Below are 12349 nucleotides of genomic sequence, written 5' to 3' on the forward strand. Positions count from 1 at the left end.
TTAGATTTGGTCACAAAGGCAAGTTGAGTCCGCATTTCATTGGGCCATATGAGATTATTGAAAGAATAGGGCCAGTGGCATATTGACTAGCTTTGCCGTCAGAGTTAGAAATGATCCATAATGTATTTCATGTGTCGATGTTGGGATGATATCAATCAAATCCATCGCATGTAATCTCACCGTCAAAGATTGAGATTCGATCCGATATGACATATGGTGAAGAACTGATCAAAGTGTTAGCTCGAGAGGTTAAACAGTTGAGAAATAAAAGCATAGGTCTAGTGAAGGTTTTGTGCTAACGACATGGGGTCGAAGAGGCTACGGGGAAACCGAAGAAGCTATGAGAAAACAGTACCCTAACCTCTTTTCTGGTAAGATTTTCGGGGACGAAAATCCCTAAAGGGAGAGAGTTGTAACAGCCCATTTTAGGGTTAAATCAAAACAGTAGTTTCGAGACTAGAAATCCAAAATGGAAATATTCATTTTATTACTATTTTAAGGTCTACAACGTGATAGAATAATTGTATGAAAATTTCGTTAAGAAATTTTATCGATTTAGTGCTCAATTTGACAGGAAGGACTAAATTGCAATAGGTGCTAAACCTGAGTTCCCTTAGCTAAAGGTGTTTAATTGTTATGAATTTTTAAATTGGAGGTCTTTAAATTGTAATTAAACCATTGTTTAAATTGGTGGACAAATATAGACATGGTTAGTATGTTTTTAATGTTTTTCATTAAGGGTAATTTAGTAAATTAGTCATTAAATGGATTAATAAGTAAAATAAGGCCAAAATTTTGTCCATCTTCTTCCTCCATAGCCGAAAATTAGGAGAAGACATAGCTAGGGTTTTGGCCAAGCTTTCAAGCTCGATTGTAAGTTCGTTCTTGTCCCATTTTTAATGATTTTTATATTTTTGAGATCGTTGTAACTTGATCTAGCTATTTCAAGGACTAATTTGAGAGAAAGTTAAATTCTAGAATTTTACCCATGTTGAATATGTTTGTATTTTAATGTTTGATAGTAGAAAATGCATGTTTGTTCTTAGTTAAACAACATTTGTAAAGTAATTTTTGTTAAAAATGACAAATAGGGACTTATTTGTAAAATGTTATAAAATGAGTAGAAAAATGTGAATAAATGAAAAATGTAGGCTGTTATGAGTACAAGTAATATTTTCCTAGGCTTGGGTTGTGATGAAATTGAATGAAATTCATTTTATAAGCCTAGGGACTAAATCGTAAATTGTTGAAAAGTTAGGGGCAAAAATGTAATTTTTTCCATAATATGATTTTGGACTGAATTGAATAGATTGGTCATTAAATGATTTAAATATGGTATTATAGATCAATAAAAATGAAGTTCAAATCTAGATCGGGGGAAAAATAAAATAATTGACGAATAGATCCTTTTTTGCCCTTTTTGCATTCAAGGTAAGTTCGTATGTAAATAACCTTTGTTATAATTGTTTTTTAAATGCTTTATTTTTTTATGAATTGTGTAAATGACTCTACGGACACGTTCGACGACGTTTTGGCAAGCGAGAAATCCCAATCGAACCTTAGGAATAGATTAAGATACAAGTGATATGTCATTAGGGTAATATGTTATGTGATCTGGGTGCTGGTCCTGTACGTGCTACCGGTGGCTGAGTATACCGGCATATGTTGTGGTTACTTGACAGCTCGTGTGATCAGCACCGTGTAGCTACGTCTTAACTGACAGCTTGTGTAAGCAAGCCCGTCGATGGCTCAAGAGTGAGCATATATGTGTTATGAAATAAGGGTAGCAATGGCTACATATGTGACACCTTGTGTGCAAGGTTTCCCGAGATTTCAATATTATTTTTCTGAGTAGTTCATTGGGTATGCTAACGATGAGAACAAGTATGAAATTATTACGAGATGGTACAGGTATGTACATAAAGCTTATGGTTATTGAATTCGTGAAATAATGATTTCAAGATAAGTTTGTGATGAAATGAATTAAGGTCATGAGATTATGGTACATTATGTTATCTTATATTTTATTACTTGAATGTTAAATGTATGGTAAGATTTGCTTATTTCATTCATACGAGCTTATTAAGCTATATAGCTTACTTCGTTTTATTTTTCCCATGTTTTATATTGTTACCAAGCTAGCTCGGATTAGAGATCGTCGAAGATCGCATCAAACTATCAAACTGTCATTTTGGGTATCGATGATTTTAAACATTTTTAGTATGTGGCATGTATAGGGACTTGGTCATTTTGGTATATGTTTCATTATGAATTTGGCCAAATGTGTTGGCCTATATTTACTTAAGGTGATTTGGTATTTAGCCATGTAATTGGCTTATTTTGGCTAAAATGGTTGTAAGCCTATTTATATAAGTATATGCGACAATGCCTTTTGTTTATGAGTTTTGTAATGGTTCGCTATATGCTTATTTATGGATATATAGGTTTGTAGTTAAATGATTGAGTTTGGTTTATTGGTATGCTAGAAGATCTATATGATACAATGTATATTAATGGTAGTCATATTGAAGCTTGAAGAATGTGAGTTGGTATGACTTGGTTTGGTAAAATATGATGTTGTAATTATGTTAGGTATTGAAATGACATGTTTTAGCCTTGATTGTGGATGTTTCGGTTGTCTAAGTATGCTATGAATTGTGCCATTTGTTGTTGTGTATGTGTGTGCAATGGGGGTGGCAAATTGGCTTGGTAGATAGCCATTATTTTTGTCCACACGGGTAGACACACGGGCATGTGTCTAGACCGTGTGTGACACACGGCCTGCCCCATGGGCATGTATTTCAGTCGTATGTCCCTTGTACCTTAATTTTGAGAAATAGAATACTCAGAATTAAGCACACGGGTAGAGACACGAGCGTGTGTCTCAGCCATCTGAGGGACATAGCCCCGGGTATGGGCGTGTGTCCTGGCCATGTGAAGTTTGCACCTATTTTATGAAAATTAATTAACCTGACGGCCTAGCACACGGACATGTGGCTTGGCTGTGTGACTTCATTTTGTTCATGCATTGTAAAACAGAGAGTTACAAGGGTTAGGGACATGGGCGTATGTGACCACACAACCTGCCCACACGGGCGTGTCCCAAACCACACGGGCATGTGACCCCTGTACATGGAAAAGTTTTTCTAAGTTTTGTAAAATTTACTTATGTTCTCGGTTTAGTCCCGAACCACTTCTAAAGCATGTTTGTGCCTGGTAGGCTTGTATTAGGGACTTTATGATTGAATACAAATGGTTTTTAATTTGGTTGAAATTTATGACTCAGAATTGTATGATTGTTTGCAATGTAATTCTGGTAATGCCTCGTAACCCTGTTTCGGTGTTGAATATGGGTGTAGGTTATTACACTATGGCAGCTTCTAGAGTCTGTTAGGATGATAGGCTAGGAAGCTGTTAGGACACAAAAGGGGGAAATCACAAATTGTATCATGTGGTGAGTAGAATAATATAATGATCGTAGCACATTTGAGAATACGGAAAAATGGGATAGTAAAAGAATATGCCAAATTACGAAGATAAGATAGATTGGTAGAAATGTTTGTAACATATTTATGTCAATAAGGGAATCCACCAGATTTCGATGTTGTAAGGAATTGGTATAAGTAGGTTTAATGTGACAAATGTAATGGAAGGGATACTGCCTTAAAGGTATTTATGTGTCCGAATGGATGATTCAACCAGTAATTGGCAAGTAAACTTGTATTGGGTAGGATAGTGAGATGAACAAATGGATTCAAATCCTAAGGGTTTGCGGGAAAAAGGCAACCAGAGTCAGGTAATTCTGCCAAGGACTACCTTCGGTAAAGAATCCATTGGGATTTCATTAAAGAAGTGGATGTTTGTTGGGCCAAATTTTATTATGGAGAGTCTGTGTGGGACTGACCGTGGTGAGGAATCCTCCAAGCAGGAAAACGAAAAGAAAGGAAATCCTCTGGAGGCCATTTGCTATTAGAAATGTCTTAGCAAAATGTTCTGAAAGGAAAAAGTCCTATTAGACTATCCTGCGGAGTTCAAGTCCATAAGGAAAGGGTGTTTAGTAATCAGCCAAGTGTCATATATGAGACTACAAGTGAAGATATTAGGATTTGGGTCTTTCTTATGGAAAGGTCTATGCAAGTGATAAGTTAAAAAAAGATAGTGGTCGGGGGTAATAAGGTAATCATATGTCGAATTGGTGTGGAATGAATGGATCAGGGCAAGGACCCACCATCGAGGTGGCGATCATTGTAAGTTTGCTAGTAGAAGCCAACAATCAAAATGACTAGTATGTGTAACCATCATTTAAGAGTCAAGTCGGGAAGGGTTATATGGATGTCTGTAAGGAAGCTGTATAGGGTCACATTCCATAAGAAATTGTTATTTGAATAGCACATCTATGACTAAACCATGGATTTAATCCGCTGAATGATTGGCTCAAAGGTTTCACGATTTTGGTTACGCCAGCGAATCCGTGGAACTTCCTAATATGCTTAGGGAGTTTTAAATTCTATGTTTTCATTTCGTTTAAGGAAATATGGTGCTTATTGTTAATTATTTTGTACACCAAGTTCATTTGAACTTATGATTGAAATGCCTTGGTTATGAGATCAAAATTATCAAAGTTGATGTGAGGGGACCAAGCCAGACACCGCCAACTTTGTGTGAAGGGCACAGTAGTTATATCATGCATATAGATGCCTCCTTAAAAGCCACGCCTCAGGGATTAAGGGAAATATAGTGTATAAGTCTTTGTTTAAAATTGTAAATAATTGTTAGGTTTATAAATGTATTAAATTTGTAAGGATTTATTTCTCGTAAGGTAAGAGTTTGGATTTAATATTGTTTAAGTATGTGAATAAACCAATTTTAGAAATTTTGTTATGTTAATCGAATTAATTGTGACATTTGATACTCAGACCCATCGATCGGGTCGGGTATAGGGCATTACACATTGATAACATAAATAATCATAATTTCAACAGTAGATCCAAATGATATCATGACATCATAACCTTTCTACCAATTCATCAAGATTCAGTTTACAAATTTTCATGTTGACATATTATGATCATGTACAAAAAATTATCACAATATATTTTCATACAAGTTTGTTTCACATTATCATATTTTAGTTCCCAATTAACCAAAATAAAACCCACAAATGAATGCATGGATATCCAATCATTCCTCGTAAAAAGGTGCATAAGAACAAATAGTAGGTACACAATATTTAATCTATAATGCATGATTAACATGAATTTATCTAACCAATCCTCGAAGTTGCAGAAAGCTTCACAAAGTCAAATGTACTTTATGACATGCTAACTATACTAAAAAACTATCTAAATTCATTTAATAGGTCATTTAATATATTAATCATTATTTATTATTAAAATTCAAATGTGCAACAATAAATATCTCAAGATAATTAACAACAAATCCATAAGCAATTAACACAATACCATCATAATGTTCATGTTTCATCATCAACTCAATTTCTCATCCTATTCATAAAAAACAACAAATTAGAATACAAAAAGCAAGAAATAATGCTAAAATAATTCAATTTCATGTGTAGCGTAAGATAATCCGAAATTTGAGTTGCACAAACCGAAAACTAATGAAACCTCCCTAAGTTTTTCCTTGCCTTTCACGTTAGATCTTTCCCTAAGTTATTTTGCTTAAAGTTCAACATTAACACAAGTAATCAAGTAAGAGTAGCCAAAATTAACAATCAATGCCTTTGAAATTAAGCTAAATCATGCAATGTTATGATTTCGGAATTCTACCTAGTATAATGCTACTTTGAAGAACTCTAAAACTCACCATCCCTCATATCTAACATTATATTTAACCATAGGAATTTAAATCTAACTTATAAACATCAAAATCTTAGTTGAACACTCATCCCTCATTCACTTTCTCTTAAGCACTCATCAATGGCAATTTCAAAAAACTATGTTTAAACTTCATTCTAATCTAATTCTCATCATTCAATGGACATTCTAAATTTACTAATTTTATTTATATTAAATAGCATTATTACTTGAATATATTTTATTATGCATTATATTATTAATATATATAAAAATATGAGTTTAAAAAAACTTTTAAACTGGAAATAATATATTTTATTATGCATTATATTATTAAATTCTCATCTTAAAATAAAAAAGAAGTTGAAGTAAAATGAAAATTGTGATAATCATAATCTAAATTATAATTGCTAAATAAAAAATTTGATGAGAATTTAAGATGAGAATTTAATAATATAATGCATAATAAAATATATTATTTCCAGTTTAAAAGTTTTTTCAAACTCATATTTTTATATATATTACCTCTATAATGACCGGTTTTGAATACTGTAATTGTTGTAATGTTATAAAATTAAATTCCCAGTAAGTTGAATTCATTAAACTGTGAAACCAGGAGATGAATGCAAATCCTGCAATTTTTAGGCCCATCCTGACGATAGGATTTGTAATTAGGCTTGGGCTTTTTAATATCTTGTTCTTGTTTACCTAATTCTGTGTTTATGAAGAGTTTGAGCTGCCGTTACATTGGTAGAAATTTGTCACGAAAAGAAAGTTAATTTTGTATCGGCAGAATAAAAGAAATTTAATTTTTGTTTTACTCTAAATTTCGAATGGTACTAGTTGCATCGGTGTGTTTCGGTCTATATCAATGTCTACTGATTCCTATTGATTGTTATAATATTTTAATATTTTAAATTAATTCTTAATCCTTTTATCTTAATTATTCTTATTTTTAATGATATATTTACATATATAATATATGAAAAATATTTAAAATCTATTAAATAAACTCAAAATAATACACCAAAATATACCAATATTACTATATGCCAATAACTCAAAAAAAAAAAAACCGATATCTCCATTAAATGACACTAATTATAAGCATTAATTCTGCTACTAAATTATAATCAAGGCTCGCCTAACATTGCCTTTATGAGCAAACGGTAGAGGTAATTTGACTAATATATTTGTTCTTTAATTTTGAATGTACTACCTATTTAACATTAAAAAGATATTATTATTTATATAATTTATTAATTTAAATAAAATATTATTAAATCAATAAATAATATTTTAAGCTAAACTGAATTTCAACTAGGCCCAGCCAACCCAACAAGTATTGTAGTCCTTCCTCGGACGACTTACCCTACCCCTTTTACTTCGATGGGAAAGTAGCTCATTAAACTAATATTAAATTGTATTCGTATTTTTCATTAAAAATTTATATTCGTATTTATATACTAAACAGTATACACATTTAAATAACCCAACAAATTAATTATAAGGATTAAATCTATGCTTAACTCAACCGCTTATTTATTTTGAGATTCTTTTTAAAGGGAGAGATTCATTTATATCAGTATGAAATTAGAGTAGTTTTATACTTTTTGGTACTATTTTATATGACTAATATTTAAACCATCTAATTGTTGAATTTATCAATATAATTATACTTGTGGATTTTTTATTAAAATAATACAAAACAATTAATTGCGAAAATGGTATTATACCCAAATTATAAACGAAATGAGGTATTTTCCATAGTAAACATAGGCAGCACCACCCTAGATTTCCTCCCCCCTACTACCATCAATCTCGGTGAAGTAAAAAAATATTTTTTTATTGGCACTGTCAATTGGTCTGGCGGCACCCAAAAAATATCAATATTTTTGAAAATATGAAAAATAAACTATACAAATACAATATATATATTGTGGTGCCTTCTAATACATTGGTGGCACTGGTGTTATTTTATTTTTTTTAAAAAAAGGCCTAACAAGGAAAAAAAGAGTTGAAATAGAAAAAAAAATTATAGTTGTGTCGCTTGGCACATTAGTGGCACCAGTGGGGTGTTTTTCTTTTAAACTAATAATTTTTTTATTTTAATTCATTTTACAGTTTTAGTATCAGAAATGATTAATCAAATCTTCATATATGTCCATTACGATGGGGGTAATTTTACGAATAACAGTTTGTCGTATATTTGAATCGCGTCATTAAGTAGGAATGAAGTTTAACAAGAGTGTAAAACTCGATGAAATGGAATAAAAGATTAGTGAGAAAATTGCTTAATGTTGTGGGAGGAGGATGTCTAGAGTATTCTACAAATTTCCAGTTTCGTCAAATCCATGCAAATATAGGGAGATGGAACTTGTCGAGGATGATGATGTGGAGACAATGATTGCACTGGCCACATCCCAAAAATCAGGTTGGTAGAAATTGGTTTAATGAACCAAGAGAGGTGACGCCCAAATATATATATTTTTTAAGTTGGTCTTGGCATATTTGACAATATATAAGTATCAAATCTAGTGATTTAGTAGCGGTGGAGTTGTCATTGATGATATGAGTTTAAATCCTTTCCCCCACATTATTTTCTAATTGGTGCAATTTTGCTTCAAACCTTAGTAAACGTCATACCATGTTTTTAAATAAATGTTGTAGAAGTGTTAACAAGCAGGTGAGTTGGCCTAGTGGTTAAGAGTAAAAATATATTCCTTCAGGTCCTAAGTTTAATTCCCCTCATCCTCATTGTTTTTAATTATTTTTTTGGCTCATAAAACCATGGTCAACACCCCCGCACTGCCGTCCACAACAATTGCCTTCTACGAAAGGATTTCTTTTCCCTTTTAACTAGTCAACCTACCATCTTTAGACCCCTTATCACTCCACATGCTCCCCACGATCCACTTTTCAAGTCTTTGTCCCTCAACATTTCCTTTTCTTCTCAATTACCTACCTTGAACCGTCCATCCCACCTAAGTTAGCCACCATTCTCAATTTTGTTGTCTCCTCCTCCCCTTTTTGGCCGTTCCTCCGATTGGTTTCTCCCTTTCTCACTTTTTTTATTTTTAGACTCTAAACCTCCTCATTTACACCACCAATTTCGATTCCTTTCACCACCACTTAATATCATTCTCCACTACCGAGCCACCACTTCACCACTGTCGGACCACCAATGTGACCACCATGTTCGTTATTCTTCTTTTCTCTTCTCAAAAACTCGCCACTTTTACCTTAATCTCTATCGTTTTATTTTGATAAAACCTTATTGGAATTTTATTGTTTTTAGCCTAAATAGATACTTTTTGTCAACTAATTCTTCAAGTTATCCTTACTCTCCTTTTGATCAGTGAATTCAACAAAGTTTTGGTTAAGGAATTATGTAAGTATGGATGATTTGGGTATAAGTCATCACTTCTTTCCATTCTTTTTATTAATGAGCTGAATATAGTAGTAGTTTTAGATATCGCTTTTTTCTGAAATTAACATCTTGTATATTGTTTTGATGATGAAGGACCAAAACTGTTGTATTGGAATGTCAATAATTTCATAAGTGATTCATATCCCCGATTTAAGTATCACAAGAGTAAGTATTGTCATAGAAGCCAAAGTCTAACCGATTTTCAAAGATTTATTAATAGTGTTTTAATGATGGATTATTCATTTTGTGTTTAGATTTGAGATAGATCTAATTAAATCTAGAACTAGGAGTTAGGAGGAGTTTTCATATTGGATTTCCTTAGATCAAGGTGTGACAGCCCTAAATTGACCCTAGTCGGAAAGTGGTTTCGGGACCACGAAACCGAGTCTTATAAGTAATTAAAAGTTATATTCTGTGTTTATGATGTGAGTAAATGCATGTGTGAAAGTTTCATGCATTAATTTGATAAATTTTATGTGAATTTATTAAAATGGACTTATATGAAACATTGTTGGAAAGTGATAGGTTAATCTTACAATGGTCTATTAGTACATGCATTGAAAAGAGTGGTTTTGCATGTCAATTTACCCATAATAAACATAGTGGCCGGCCAAGAAATGACAATGCTTCACTAATTCAAATTTAAAATAATTTTATAGTAACAAATGATTTAATAATTGGAATAAAATGAATTAAATAAAAGAGAAGAAAGAGGAAGGTGTTCATCTTCTTCTCCTACCTCTCTCAAAGCCGAAAAAAAAAAGAAAAAGGAAGGGAAAATTTTACCTAGAGCAATTCGGCATTCATCTTTGGCTATTAGGAGGTAAGCTTTGAATTTGTTGATTTGGTTTCATAATATGCTAAGTTAAATTGTGGATGCACTCTTGGTAATGTCAAGAAAGTTGAGATTTCTTATGGTGATTTGGGCAATATGCCGAATGATTAAGTGTTAGAATTAGAGGTTATTTTCATGTCGTATGGAACAATAGGGGAATGACTAGAATGGGGTAAAGATTTTTGGGATGAGTAGTAGTTTAGAGGCACCTTGTACATTCGGTCAAAAATTGAGCTTATTTAGAATGTTGATTTCTTCCTCTATGATTATTTTCCTTGTATGTTAAATGGTTCTTGATAGGGGCGAATGAGTTATGAAAGTTTTTATACATGTATGAAGTTCAAGGTGCAGAAATTTTAGTCTTGATGTTATGAATAATTCGGTTGAAATATGAAGAATGGGAGTTGTCATTTAGGTTAAGATCAAAGGAATGATAAATAGGCACTAAAAGGTTGAATGTGTGAAATTTAAGGTATAAGAACCTATAGGTAATTACATAGGTAATGTTAAAAAAAAATAATGTGGTATATTCGGCCATGTAGAGTATATCCTAAAGATATTATATTTAATTCCCTATAATCGGCTAAATGGGTGATAATGGTTTGTAATGTTGAATTGAATTTTGATTATGTACGTTAGAATTAGATATAAAAAAAAAACTATGTGAATTTGGATGAATATGAATTATGTATATACGTTAAGGTCAATGACTTTTCTAAATGACGGCATATATGATATTATGTTTTAAATATGTGAATGAGAACCTTACAAAGTAAATTGTATAAATCTGCTAGGGACAGCAGCAGTAGCGTGTTTTGGAAAAATTACCATAAATTTTGGGAGTTGAGTTAAAGGCTGAATAAATTATGTAATTAAAGCTTGATGCGTCTAGTTTCGTATAAAAGAAATCGTGTAAGTAAAGGGGTTGCCGATAATAAGATTTTCAAAGTTGTGTGAGACAGAGTCAGAATGGCTCCGAAATTCCCTGTTCAGTATTTGGAAAATCATTATAAATCGTACAAAAATGATTGTAAGACAAAATTATATGCTTAGACTCCTTAATGAGTCTAGTTTCAAACAAAATAGACAAAAACATATTTTGAATTCTGTACAATGAGAAATTAAATTCTTAGTGAAGAGTAGTCAGAGTAGTCAAGCTGTAAAACAGGGGAAACTTTAAGAAAAATCTGGTATTGATTGGCCAAACCAAAAATTCTGAAATTTTTTTGGATAGAGGATATACGAGTCTATTTTCATGGAAAATTAACGGCACATAATTCGGAATTTCGTAGCCCCAGTTACAAATAATTTAACGACTGTTGCTCAGGAAAACAGCTTGTAAAGGATTTGTGGTTATGTTGTAAACATGGATAAAACTTGTTTTAGTTGCTCATAAGCTATTGATTAAACCCATACGTGAATTCTAAATTGTGATATTATAAAATGATATATGAGTGTTAGATGGATCTTTGATATTAAAATTTGTGAAATTGTAAGTTTATAAGTATTCGAATATGAAATGATAGTATGGCATGAATAAAATGATAGATGTAGATTCAGCCAAGACAAAGTGTATACATGAAAGTATATGTGGTATTTTAAGTATAATTGTTCATTTGATGAAGTTGGCTAATAGTTCAAGTAAGGATTTCTCTATTCGATATGTCCATGAATTGAGGCAATGGGTTCGGTAATTAGCTTAAGACATTCGGGTAATATCACATGTCCGATCATAGTTAAACATTCGACAGTTATGATTCTTTGGCTATAATGTTTGAATATCACTATGGAAAAAAATATATATATGATCGGTTGCCTATTATTTAGTTTGAAATGAATCTTAATAAATAGGTATTCGTATATAGTAAAATTGGACAAGTAATTGAATAAATTTATTTGTTTTATTAAGCTCAAGAGCATAGAGGATCTAAATCAGATAAAGGAAAAGAGAAAGCAGTCGAATAGCCTATCCTCAACCATTCTAATATACCGAGGTAAGTCTCTAAGTAATTAAACCTAATTTGAGTTTTGATTAATGGATACTATTAAAAAAATGTTCAAAATTTTACTGTTTTGATCTGCTTCCAAATTGTCTGGTAACGCCTCGTCCGATTCCGGCGACGGTTACGGGATAGGGGTGTTACATTTTATTGGTATCAGAGCTACGATTTAGTCGATTCTAGGACTAACGTAGCACGCGTGAGTCTATTTATACATGCCATAAAGTGATAAAATGATAGTGTGATGATTTTTGACTGTTAAAATGTG

This window comes from Gossypium hirsutum, chromosome A09 (genome assembly GCF_007990345.1).
Source record: "Gossypium hirsutum isolate 1008001.06 chromosome A09, Gossypium_hirsutum_v2.1, whole genome shotgun sequence".
Lineage (NCBI taxonomy): Eukaryota > Viridiplantae > Streptophyta > Magnoliopsida > Malvales > Malvaceae > Gossypium > Gossypium hirsutum.